This window comes from Rhinatrema bivittatum, chromosome 11 (genome assembly GCF_901001135.1).
Source record: "Rhinatrema bivittatum chromosome 11, aRhiBiv1.1, whole genome shotgun sequence".
Taxonomy (NCBI): domain Eukaryota; kingdom Metazoa; phylum Chordata; class Amphibia; order Gymnophiona; family Rhinatrematidae; genus Rhinatrema; species Rhinatrema bivittatum.
The window spans coordinates 30,034,505-30,048,408 of record NC_042625.1 but is presented as its reverse complement, the minus strand read 5'-3'; the positions used below and the strand labels follow the sequence as shown (position 1 = coordinate 30,048,408).

Genomic DNA, 13,904 nt, shown 5'->3' with positions numbered 1-13,904 from the left:
GGGCTTCAGGGACTGCAAGCATTCATACAGGTACTGCGTGATGTAAAATTGACACTGCTGTATTTTCAAATTCGGTATTACAACACAAAGGGTAATCTTTAGGATACCACTCCCTATCTCACTGTCATAAACACAACCACAAATTTTAGAGAGACACCAATTCAAACCAATATTTTGTTTGAGATACCCACATATATCCCTACATAGACATTTAAAACTAAGCTAGCGCATTCACACATTCATACCCCAAAATAAAAATGCCATCATGAAGTTTGAGATGTTAAATGGAAGTTATCAAGTATTCTTTTCATTATAAATACACTTATTGACCTAATTATTCAATAATACAAAGTGTAAGCCTTATAAATTATCACATACAAGATTATTGACGCATGTAGTTTCTCTCAATTGCATATGTAATGATCGTCAATCATCACATTATCTATAATGTATCCACATTCATTTATTCAGGATCATATGTTCACTGAGTCCGACAAAAGATATCTTCGTTTCACCCCTATTGTTAGGGGCTTCCTCAGGGACTTATATTTGCGAATTTTTGATTGTATCCATGCACTACAAAACAATAAGTGAACCATTATGAATATTTATCATACTGTAAGCTAAATCACCAGTTACTACCAACTCATACCTTGAATGCTACACTGAGCTAGATCGACTCATACATACATAATTCATAATGTTCTGACTTCAACGCCCTAATTTTATCATAATCTCTAACAAAAGAATAATTTTAAGAATGTTATTATGAATGAAGTTTATAAACCAACCTATCCACTGAACTAGCACTGAAAAACTCGACTGCTCTCCAAATCACTCTGCACTCACAATTTAAACCTGCTCATACAAAACCCGAAAAGACTGAAAAGACGAAAAACCTAACAAATAAGATTACTATTGAACTTACTGAAATCACAATCCAGAGCCCATGTTATACAACATTTCCTCAAAGCATATCATTTACTGAGCTCACGGTTCAGAATTCCTGTTCTGCGGCGTGCGCCTCAAAGATTGTTATACACTTGGCTTTCATTCACCATCCTTTTAAACGCAACCGCCAACCTGCATGCTCAAACTAACATGATTCTGTAACGATATAAGCGGAAAAGCAATCATTAAAACACAAGTAAACCGGCTTTTACCATAACACTTACTTGGAGAAATCCCATCAACGTTGTTCCATACTCACGTCTCATAGGAAGTGACGTCAGTCGGCGTCACCCGCAAAAGTATGAGCTTCAAGGGAATTACAACAACTTTATATAGAGGAAACAATTTCCTCTTCACAAATTAACAAGTTAACGCAACTACCCTCTCGCTAATGGCATTCAATCTCAACTCTAGCTTAAAGAGATTAATGAATCGAAACAAACTTATCATTCAATCATAATAGAATATCCATATTTTTAACGCAATCAGAAAAAAGCGCTCCACTCTATAGGTCCATTCAACCCGGGTGGAGCCATCGTGTGCCAGCTAAAAATGAATCGCTGTTCTATTTTCCTTAAAAGTGATGACAGGTCCCCTCCATGCTTGAGAGTGACCTGTTTAATAACAAAAAACCGGATATCATCCACAACATGATTTTGTTCAACCCAATGGTTCACCAAGGGGGCGTGTTCACATAAAGATTTAATACGGCTTCGATGTTCGATAATACGGAGACGAATAGGACGCACTGTCTGACCCACATAAATTAGATTGCATGGGCAGACAATGGCGTAAACAACGCCGCTGGTGTTACAATCAAATACCTGGGGAATACGATACGGGTATTTTAAATGGGGATGGTGAAAAAACTGACATTGCAATGTAAGAGGGCACACCGAACAAGACCCACATGGGGTTTGTCCGTGGGGAAGATTTAAATCCCCAAGTTCCTTGCGACCTTTCAATTTGTCATATAAAGAGTGGCGCTTTTTAATAGCGAAGATGGGATTCTCTATAAAACACGGTATGGATGATAACACATGCCAATGATTACGGATGACTTCTTTAATTTGGGTAGATCTAGAAGAAAATGGAATGATACAAATCATCCGAGTCGGAGATTCTTTAGGAAAATGAATCAACAAATTGTCCCTATTAGAGTACAATGCACGCTTATATGCTCTTTTAATTACAGACCTAGTGTAACCGCGAGCAAGAAACCTATTTTGTAGTTGTAGAGCCTGAATCTTAAATTCTGCAGTAGAAGTACATAAGCGTCTGTACCGGAGGAACTGGCCTACCGGTATATTGTCTTTGAGTTGTTTGGGATGGAAACTCTGATAGTGCAATAGAGTATTTCTGTCCGTGCTTTTCCTATGGACACTAGTGACAAGTCTCCCTTCATGGATATGGACCCTCATGTCCAAAAAAAACAACAGATTGATGATGCTTAGTGAAAGTAAATTCTAGATGTTGATCACAAGAATTTAAAAAACGCATAAACAGATCTAATTCAATATCATCCCCACTCCAGACAAAGAATAAATCATCAATATAACGTTTCCAGCATCTAACATGCTGGAACCATGCAGACTTATAAACATGTTTATCTTCGAACTGGGAGACATACAACCCGGCTACACTAGGAGCCATCGGCGACCCCATAGGAATACCTTGAGTTTGCAGAAAATATTCAGATTGAAAACTAAACACATTTTGGTTTAATGCTATTTCTGCAATCATACTAAGAAAATTCAATTTTCTGTAACTCATATCAATTTTGGCCAATTCCAATTTGATGATTTCAAAAGCTTCCCATTGGGGGATGCTTGTATATAGTGAGGTAATGTCAGCAGTAAGTAAAACCCAATTAGATTGAATATCGGGTAACCCTGATAGTTGGTTTATAAAATCAGTAGAATCTTTCACATAAGAAGGAACTGCTATTACCTGAGGTTGTAAATAATGATCAATCATTTGGGCAAGGGATTCCAGCACTGTTCCTATACCTGCCACTATTGGTCTGCCAGGGGGATTAACCAAAGTTTTATGAATTTTTGGCAATATGTAAAGGTGTGCCGTGGTAGGAAAAGACACTTGCAAAAATTGGTATTCCTTATTGGTAATAACTTTGTCTCTCCTCGCTGTTTCTAAGATCTCAATAATATGTAGATGTAACATAAAAGTGGGATTTTGTTCTAATTTCTTATAAGCATGCTGATCAGACAATTGTCGATATACTTCTTTATCATAAACTGTCTGATTCATTACCACAATTGCGCCTTCCTTTATCAGCGGCGCTGATTTTTATAGAGGTGTCATCTCGCAATTGAATCATAGCTTGCCATTGTTCTTTTGAGAGATTATATTGAATATAATCTCTCTGCGTATCCATTAGATCTAAATCTCTAAGTACTAAGCTTTGAAATGTCTGAAGTAAATGACTTGGAGCTGAAGGAGGACTCCATTTCGAGGATTTGTAAAGACCACCCCTATCAAATGTTTTATTATCATCCATGAAGAATTCTTTAATATGAAGACGTCTAAAAAATTTGTGCAATTCGGTACGGATAAAAAACGGATCATATTTACAGGCTGGAACGAAAGATAAACCTTTGTTGAGTACTTCTAACATAGGTTTAGTGAGAAGTTTATCAGATAAATTAAATACAGACACCTCCTTAATATAGAAACATAGAAATGACGGCAGAAGACGACCAAACGGTCCATCCAGTCTGCCCAGCAAGCTTCACACATTTTTTCTCTCATACTTATCTGTTTCTCTTAGCTCTTGGTTCTATTTCCCTTCCACCCCCACCATTAATGTAGAGAGCAGTGATGGAGCTGCATCCAAGTGAAATATCTAGCTTGATTAGTTAGGGGTAGTAGGGGTAGTAAGCGCCGCAATAAGCAAGCTACACCCATGCTTATTTGTTTTACCCAGACTATGTTATACAGCCCTTATTGGTTGTTTTTCTTCTCCCCTGCCGTTGAAGCAGGGAGCTATGCTGGATATGCGTGAAGTATCAGTTTTTTTTTCTCCCCTGCCGCTGAAGCAGAGAGCTATGCTGGATATGCGTGAAGTATCAGTTTTTCTTCTCTCCTGCCGTTGAAGCAGAGAGCTATGCTGGATATGCGTGAAGTATCAGTTTTTCTCCCATGCCGTTGAAGCAGAGAGCCATGCTGGATATGCATCGAAAGTGAAGTATCAGGCACATTTGGTTTGGGGTAGTAACTGCCGTAACAAGCCAGCTACTCCCCGCTTTGTGAGTGCGAACCCTTTTTTCTTCTCCCCTGCCGTTGAAGCAGAGAACTATGCTGTATATGCTTTGAAAGTGAAGTATCAGGCTTATTTGGTTTGGGGTAGTAACCGCCGTAACAAGACAGCTACTCCCCTCTTTGTGAGTGCAAATCCTTTTTTTCCACATTTCCTCTTGCTGTTGAAGCTTAGAGCGATGTTGGAGTCACAGTAATTTCAACTGTGTTATCTTCTATCGACGTAGATTGTAACTGGAACTGCTGGGTCTGGTTTTCTGAAATCTGGACCCTCGTACGCCTCTGTTGCCTCGGGCACGTTGCTCCAAAAAATTAAAATCAGTTTGTGGATGCGCATCGTAGGTGTTAACATTATTATCCCCCTCTGCGAATCTTACTTGTCTCGCATCTTTCTTGTTGACTTTAAGTGAACCATCTGATTCATCAGTAGAATTGTCAGAGGAAGAAAAATCACCTTTCTTTTTCATGTATTTCTGTTTTTTATTCACCTGCATCCAATGATATACATAACCCCCGTTGTAGTCTCTCATCCCTGTAAAATTTACTGATTTTAAATTTTTTGGTTTCAACTTGATACTCATCCAACTGTTGCTGTAGCTCACTCATATGACTTGATAATGAATCCGTAGGTAATTCATTTTGGATTTTAACTAATTCTAGATCTATATCTTTCCTTAATTCTTCAAGTTTGATCTTAGTATGTTCAATGATCAAAAGCATCAATCATGGGAGCATTTATTAAGGATTGAATTCCACTTCTGGATGAAAATATCATCATCAGCAAACAGGGAGGGTGCCTTATTAATCCGTAAACCCCGTAGGATACGTTTAACATAATTTTATTTATTTATTTTATTTAACATTTTTTCTATACCGACGTTCTGGTAACAATGTTACCAATCACTTTGGTTTACATGGAACTTAGAAATGACTTAACACGAATGTCTTACAGAGAACAGGGAAAAGCAAATGTTGCTTACCTGATGTAACAGGTGTTCTCACAGGACAGCAGGATGTTAGTCCTCACAAATGGGTGACATCGAGGATGGAGCCCTGTACGGAAAACTTTTCTGTCAAAGTTTCAACAAGCTTTGACTGACACTAGCACACTGGGTGCACTGAGCATGCCCAGCCTGCAATTATCCCTGTGAGCCACAGGTGTCTCCCTCAGTCTCGTCTTATAGCTAAAAAGCGCAAGCGAAACTAAAATAAAAGTATACAGACCCAACTCCGCGGGGTGGCGGGCGGGTTTCGTGAGGACTAACATCCTGCTGTCCTGTGAGAACACCTGTTACATCAGGTAAGCAACATTTGCTTTCTCACAGGACAAGCAGGATGGTAGTCCTCACAAATGGGTGAGTACCGAGCTGAGGATGCCCGGGAATGCACCAGATACACCGCAGATGCGCAAAGGCGTAACGACTGAGGTGGAAATGGGAACGGAGGGCATCTGCAACACCATAATGGGTTCGTGGAAGGATGTTGGGTAGTGAATTGAAAAAAGTAAGAGTAGGCGGACTGGCCAAACATGGAGCATGCCGGCTAGTCAAATGTAAGCAATAATAGGCTGCGAAGGTATGGAGAGGACTCCAGGCTGCAACCTGATAAAAAAGTACAAGCAGCAGTAACCAAAGGGAAGCTGTTAAGGCTAAGACGGACACAACAGTATGTGGATACCCACAGTGTTGTAGTGAAATGTCTGCTTGTTGGTAGGAAAGGAAATATAGACCACTTAATCAGAAGGATTAGGTCTGTGTGGCCACTGGAAGTAGCAGCTTGACCCTTGCATGAAGGAAAGAGTCAAGTAGAATTCACATGGAATGCAGTGCAATGTAGATAGAATGTAAGCGCAGCATTACTGTCCAGGAATGTGGAAAACCCAGTCTCTCCCTAGGGCGAGAGAGAGAGGTTAGGAAAAATTAATAGAGTATTTCCTGAGGAAAGGAGATACAACATCTACCTGAAAAGGATAGAAAGTTGAATGCGTAGAACTACTCAGTGGCAGAGGAACGGAGTCAGGTGAGTATGGAAAGAGTGCATAACTCACGGACCCTGCTGGCAGGAATGACATTAAGAGGGAAAGACGTTCCCTTGCCAAACTGTGGAAGAGAGGAATGGAAAGGCTCAAACGTAGAATGTATGAGACTTATAAGGAGAATATATATGTTCATTCCGTGATTAGAGAAATAGAGGCGGCTTGATCAGTGGATAATCCATGGTAAGCCGACTCAGAGAGGATTACCGAAAACGGGAACCCAACTCCCAAAACGATACACCTCCTAAGAGAAAGGTGTATCTATGTGGAGGATGTCTGGAGAACAGAATCCGAGGGAGTAAGAAAAAATGGTGGAAAAGTAAAAGGGGTAATACCTCTTTTTTTTTTTTTTTTTTAGCATCAGGAGGTAAAGCCTGCCATATTAAACGGCAAGATTTATGTTTAGAAGGTTTTGTGACGCTACCAGAACCTAAGAACATCAGTAAGTCTATGATTTGGGACTGACTGGTGAGAGAATAAAATGTTACTGATATGATGGATTGAGAAGTATGGGAAAGCATACTGATCTCAGTCAGGGAGTGGGGAAAAGAATACTGAACCCCATCCCAGTTCAACATTAGAAGAATGCTGGCTACGAGAGGCAGCAGAAGAGATATATTGAAGAGGCCTTTGATGGAAGAAAAGGCATCTAAGGGAACGCATAGGAAACATGTGCAGGGAGCAGAACCTGTGCATCGTATGGAATGATGCAGACGCCGAGGAAAGTTTAGTTAAACTCAGCGTTAAAAGATTTGCCCTGTACACATGTAATTGAGACCATTCGAGAGGATAGAACCTACGTGGAGAAGGTCTGATAGAGCGTTCATTAAATCTCTTAGATATGTGGCCCAAGGACGCATGAAGTGAACAAGGGCCAAGGGTAGAGCTGCGCAGCTGTCTAGCAGAGCAGCTAAGAAGTAATGCGTGCTTATGAGTTGGAAAGCACATTGTCCCTATGCTGTCTGTCTGTATGCACAAAGAATTGTTGCAAAAGCAGTATTGGAAGGCATAAGGGCATAACTCATGGGTGCAACGTCCAGGAAGTTTATGAGAAACTATGCTGGAGTGCAATAGATGCATAATGGGTTGACAGCTTTCAGGAGAAACTTTATAACCCTAAGGAATTGCGAGCATGAGTCGAAGGAGACTAGGTCCTAGTTCGAACTGGGATAAGAATCAGGGACGAAAGCAATGAAACCACTTAGGTCCATTGAGTATAGAATGTCACTGAATATAACCCATAGCAGTTTTGAATTATGAGAAAAATGCATAGTGGGAAGAAACCCCATAGCCCAACCATGAAAAGTTGAAAGGCTGAGGTTATGGAAAATATGCGCAGGGACATATAACAATGTATCAGAATGTCTGTGCGCATGCTGGACAAGAGGGTCTTAAGACTGTGGTGTCCAGAAGTGTTACAGAAGGGATTTATGGCAGTGACAGTAATCCCAGTTAGTAAATGTATAGTGAGTCCTGAAAAAAGTGAGAGCTCCTTGCATGTACTGAAAGTGGTTAGCAGTAGTCTATGCAAGGAAAGTGAATGATGTTACACTCCGCAGAGAAAACAGCATTCACCAACAGTGATGCAAGAGACAGTTCACTTACCGAAGCTGGTGCCAGCGGCAGAGCTTGGGGTTGTAATGTTGACTCACCATAAAGCACATAGAAACATTAAAATAATGTACTTACTGCAGTATGGAGTGATGGTAACCAAAGATACCATTGTACCTGTGACGTCTAAAGAAAGTTGGATTTTCTTAGGTCCAGGATGTGCGGAGAGTAACTATTTTCTGTTAAAAGAAAGAATAGTGCAATTAAAACTCCCCAACCCCCCTCCCTTCTCCCCTCTGCACTTCGTAGCGCCTGGGGGAGTGTACCGGGACTTTGGTACAAGGTGGGGTGGCCGCTCTGATATCTGACCAGATGGGAGACCAGGAGGTGTCCCAATGGAGGATATCATGTAGGCTCCTGCAGGTGTGTGAGCGGTAAGTGGTACCCGCATTTCTGTATGCTGTACAAGGAGACACTGAGACCTGTGGCCAGGCCTCAAGGTGGACTTGTACATGGGGCAATGGTTGCTGAATCTCATGTTTAGCAGATCAGCCAATGCAGCTGGACCTTGGTTGGGAGGGAACCAAGAGTCAGAGCATTGGTCGGCACAGGGACTTGTTACTGACAAGAGAAGAAGCCCTGCTGCAATCCCAAGAAGATAGAGGGGTTCTCCTGATATTGTGGCTAACATAGCTAACATAGCGATATGTGACACTAATACAGTTCTAAAAGGCACATGACCCAGAACTTTTCGAACCACGGTCCGAATGGGAGAACACAACTCTATGGGAATGCCGCCGAAGCGGGTACTTACCATCCGACGTGGATCGCCGCAAGACGAGCCGGTGAAGATTGTTGATTCCGACGGTCTCCGGAGTCCTCGAGGGTAAGGCCGGGGACGTAAACGTCCATCTCGCTCTGAAACCCGGTATGGTGGCACAGGTACAGAGGAGACAGGCCAGGCGTGAGTGGCGTTTAGACTGCTAAGTGTAACAGATGGCCATAGTCCCACACCACTTGACGGTGGGGCACGCCAGGAACAGAGGAGCCCTAACGGAACTCATGTTCCCTTCCCTCGTCACAGCGGCTCGATGTGTCGTGACGCCAATGCAGAAGCTGTCGGACCTGGATCCGGAAGTTCTGGATCACCAAGGACTGCCAAAACTGTAGGAACAGTGCTGATGGCAGTGGTGATGTCGCTCTGCCCGAGCGTTGTCCAGCCTGGAGAAGGATGGCACCGATGTGCTGGATGGCGTCAGCGGCGGACGATCACGATGTCGGCGATGATGGGTGCCACGGTGCTCGGCCCGGTCTTTCCCCAGCGCCGAGATGGAAGCCCTCGTCGTCCTGGAAGGCGATCGATGACGAACTGTCAGCACGCCTGCTCTGCTCCTGACACAATGGAGTGTCTTAAGCTAATACGGGGCTTAAAAAAGAACCCAAAGCGTGGAGCAATGTGAGGAGGCGAGGGTATTATGTGGCGGTGCTATGTCGGTATTGACGATATTGAAGGCAACCTAAGGGGCTTCGAGGATATCATCAAAATGGGTATGAAAAATCGTCGATGACTGGCCAGGAGAATGATGACAGTGACGGGCACTGACAGCAGTGGCATAGGTATCTTTGAAACGATGTGGAATCGAATAATCGAAAAACATTACCGTTATTGAAAAAGATACCGGCATCGACTGAGTCGAAGTCGAATCAATAGGGCGTCAAGGACACCGAAGGAAAACGGAGGTGTCGAGGGCATCGATGCATGGAGGCGGGCATTTATGCCGTTTGTGGCATGGCCACGGGCATCAACTATAGGGCCACAGACGTTGACGGTATCGATTTGGACAGACTCAGATTTCCAAGTGTACATGGCATCGGTGCCCCAGACACGTGTGTCGGTGGCATCGATATGGACACGTATGGAATCGATGGCATGGATCTCCCAGTCGATGAATTCCATCCCGGCATCAACGCCAGTCCTGGAATCGGCATGGGCATCGATGCCAGCCATAAGGCTGGCATTGGCATCAACGCCCATCCACGGAATCGAGCCGGCATGGATACCCACCGATGGGACCCACCTGGGCATCGAATTTCACCGATGGGAGCAGCCTGGCATCGACTGCCCTCGATGGATGCATTCTAACATAGATGCCCATGGATGAAACACCTGGGCATCGATGTCCATCGATGCAAAAGGACCTGGCACCGATGCCATCGACGGACGGCCATCCGGCACCAATGCCATCGACGGACAAGCCATCCGGCACCGATGTCCATCGATGGGGACCATCCGGCACCGATGTCCACCGATGGGGACCATCCGGCATCGATGCCCACCGACGAATCGATGTGGCACCGATGCCCACCGATGGAAAGGGCTGGACATCGGTGGGGAGGATGGGGCATCGATGGCATCCCCAAAAGGGGGGGTGGCATCGATGAAGTGACCCTGGGATCGTTAAAAAGTGTCTCGGGCAGCGGTGGCGGCGACCCGAGTATGCATGGCAGTGACTAACAGCGTGTGCGTCAATGGCATGCATCCGGGTAGGGACGGCACCGAGGAAGCCCAAGGAAAAAAACAGTGCGTAGGAGGAAAAAGCCTGGTAGCACTGAAAAGCAAAAAACATGGATAAAGGCATCAGGGCACCGTGGGGGGAGGGGCGCTGATGACATATAAAAGCCCAGGGCGGTTTAGGAGGGTCCCGGTGTAGCGATAGGGTATCGACTGCGTGAGGGTACCAGGGAACGAAGGACTTGAAGCTACAGAGGTCCTAAAGTTAAGGAAAAAATCCCTACCCCACTAGCATAAGCAAGCAGAGTGTCACAGAGATACTCGCAAGCTGTTTAAAGCTAACTGAAAAATGGGGGAAGGGAAGGCTTCAGTCAGTTAACAGCCTTAAGATAGTGACAGAAACCGACCGAAAAATAAGAATTAGTACTCACCGAGCGTCGTAAAAACGTACGCGGAGGGAGACCTGTGCAGGGAAAAGTGTTTTTTGAAGTGAAAAGTTAAGTGTTTCCATGAGGTAATTAGTTAAAAAATCCTCACAGAGCTCCAACCGCTATGCTGACTGCAGAGCGGAAAAAAGAAGACTGAGGGAGACACCTGTGGCTCACAGGGATAATTGCAGGCTGGGCATGCTCAGTGCACCCAGTGTGCTAGTGTCAGTCAAAGCTTGTTGAAACTTTGACAGAAAAGTTTTCCGTACAGGGCTCCATCCTCGATGTCACCCATTTGTGAGGACTACCATCCTGCTTGTCCTGTGAGAAACTATGGAACTTGGACAACATTGAATTGAATAAATAATAACTTATACAATATACAATATATACAATTTTAACTAGCAGAATTTCTACAAATTAGGTTAATCATGTAACAAGTGGTTGAAGATTGGCAGGAGGGAAATTCAGATTAATTCAAGGATTATTAAGCAATGTGGGATAACGAGATCATTAACCAGGAAGCAAAAATGATATAAAAGATCATTTCAGGTGAATAACAATACTCAGCCAAGCCAAGTGCAGAGTGATTTGGAGAGCAGTCGAGTTTTTCAGTGCTAGTTCAGTGGATAGGTTGGTTTATAAACTTCATTCATAATAACATTCTTAAAATTATTCTTTTGTTAGAGATTATGATAAAATTAGGGCGTTGAAGTCAGAACATTATGAATTATGTATGTATGAGTCGATCTAGCTCAGTGTAGCATTTCAAGGTATGAGTTGGTAGTAACTGGTGATTTAGCTTACAGTATGATAAATATTCATAATGGTTCACTTATTGTTTTGTAGTGCATGAATACAATCAAAAATTCGCAAATATAAGTCCCTGAGGAAGCCCCTAACAATAGGGGCGAAACGAAGATATCTTTTGTCGGACTCAGTGAACATATGATCCTGAATAAATGAATGTGGATACATTATAGATAATGTGATGATTGACGATCATTACATATGCAATTGAGAGAAACTACATGCGTCAATAATCTTGTATGTGATAATTTATAAGGCTTACACTTTGTATTATTGAATAATTAGGCCAATAAGTGTATTTATAATGAAAAGAATACTTGATAACTTCCATTTAACATCTCAAACTTCATGATGGCATTTTTATTTTGGGGTATGAATGTGTGAATGCGCTAGCTTAGTTTTAAATGTCTATGTAGGGATATATGTGGGTATCTCAAACAAATAAAATATTGATTTGAATTGGTGTCTCTCTAAAATTTGTGGTTGTATTTTCAAATTCAGCATACCTACTTGGAAAGCTCTTTTACCGAAGTCACCTAAATACTTGCATTCCCTGCCCAGAGGGGTATTGGAATGAAGGCGGGTCTTCTTGGAGAGCTTCATGGCAGATTCCACCACCACCGAGGTGTGTGGGAGCTGGACTATGCTACAGTATGGCGACTGCCTCATTCTGAACTTCAGGTCAGTCTTCCTCGAGGTCGCGTGACTAGAGAAAGTAGTCTCCCATGCCTTTGCCTTCACGGAATCCAAAACAGCATAGGATGGCAAGGCAGTTGGTTCCGCTGGAACCTCGAAAAATTTTAGAATTCCTAGCACTTCCGCTCGCAGATTTGGAACCTTCATGATCTCGGTGTCGAGACGAGCTCCCACCTTTTCCATGAACTTGGAGTAGGAAAGGTCTTCTGGTGGTGAGGACGGCTCTGGCTGTTCTTCCGGCAGGTCAGGCGGTATTCCCTTAAGAACCCAGAGAGGTTGGAGAGGAGTCCTCTGGGCCAGTGCCTGGCTGCAGGGAAAAGTGAGGTTCTGGGCACCCAGGCTCTTGCGTTGGGCTGCTCTCTCTTGGAGGCAGAAAGGGTGACCTCTCTTGAGGCAAGATGCCCAGCAGAGGAGGGCTGAATGGGTGGACCTTTCGCTCTTCTAAGGAGATGAACTGGGACAGAATTTGGGAAATCTGAGACATGGCTTGTGAAACCAGATTTCCCTGGCCAGGAGAGGGAAATCTTCTTCACCTGACATAGACTGCCGGAGGTAGAGCCGCTAGCAGGATGCCGGCATCTGGGCCCCTAGGGCGATGTTCTGACCATTCTGTTCTGGAAAACTTCTTATGCCTCTTTTGGAGAGGTTCCTGCAGCTACGAGGAAGACCTCTTCCTCTTGGACACGGAGGACAAATCTGGCTAGACCCTTCCGGAGGATCCAGAAGAAGTCATAGACAGCTGCTCAGAGAGAGGCTCCACAGCAGAGAAATCCAATTCCGCCATCTACTCGGGCGTGAATATGACCCAGAGGTCCATTGCTGGCTTATGCCTACGAGGCGGTTTAGTAGCTGAGGAGCCTGGCACTGGATGTGACTCAAACTTTCTGCATTGTGGATTTCTAAGCCAAGGGCTTTTGTGTCGGAAGGTGCATCGATGACTCCACTCGCATCGGACCATGCTCAATGGTGCTGCTTCGGTATGAGACACATCCTTGCATGGGTGCTTCGTCTTTGATACAAGTGTCGACGGTGCTTCCCATGCATAGTATGTTGATCTGGGCGCTGCTTCGGCAGACAGCAGTGCCTCTCTGCAACGGTGCTACGACACAAACTTCGACCCTTCGATGCCTGCCATTGCAGGCTTATGTGCGGACCTTGGCGGTGCGTTACCCGACTCCTTTTTGTAGAGAGGCTTGTGTGTGTGGGGGCTTCGTGGGGGGCTGACCCCCCCTGGCCTTTTTTCTGGTGGTCCGAGGGAAGAGGTCCTCTTAAGGTTTTACCGGGCAATCAGAGTGCGGCCTAGGTGATGAGTGGGCTAAATAGGCGCGCAGGACCCCGAAGACTTCCCTCAGATGGGCAATTTTTTAACGTGCATTGACGCTGGGCCCAGGGCAACATCCAACCACAGTTCCTGCAGTTCGACTGGTCGTGATCCGGGCTGAGGCAAAGATAACAATAATTATGTCCGTCAGTGACGGACATAATCTTTCTGCATTGGCAGTATTTAAAGCCAGGCGGTTTTGGAGCCATGCTGGAGCACTGAAAAGTGCCATATAAAGCTGAAAAAATTTCAGTCGATCAAGGAGAAAAAAGCTTAGCGTGCAGCCTGCAATACCGACAGAAACAGACTGAGGAGAGAACATGG

At 44.2% G+C, this 13,904-nt stretch overlaps 1 protein-coding gene across 1 annotated transcript in view; it reads right to left on the bottom strand.

The window, feature by feature from the left end:
* LOC115100985 (acetyl-CoA carboxylase 2-like) overlaps nucleotides 1-13,904 on the bottom strand; it is a 982,255-nt gene that overhangs the window by 467,583 nt on the left and 500,768 nt on the right.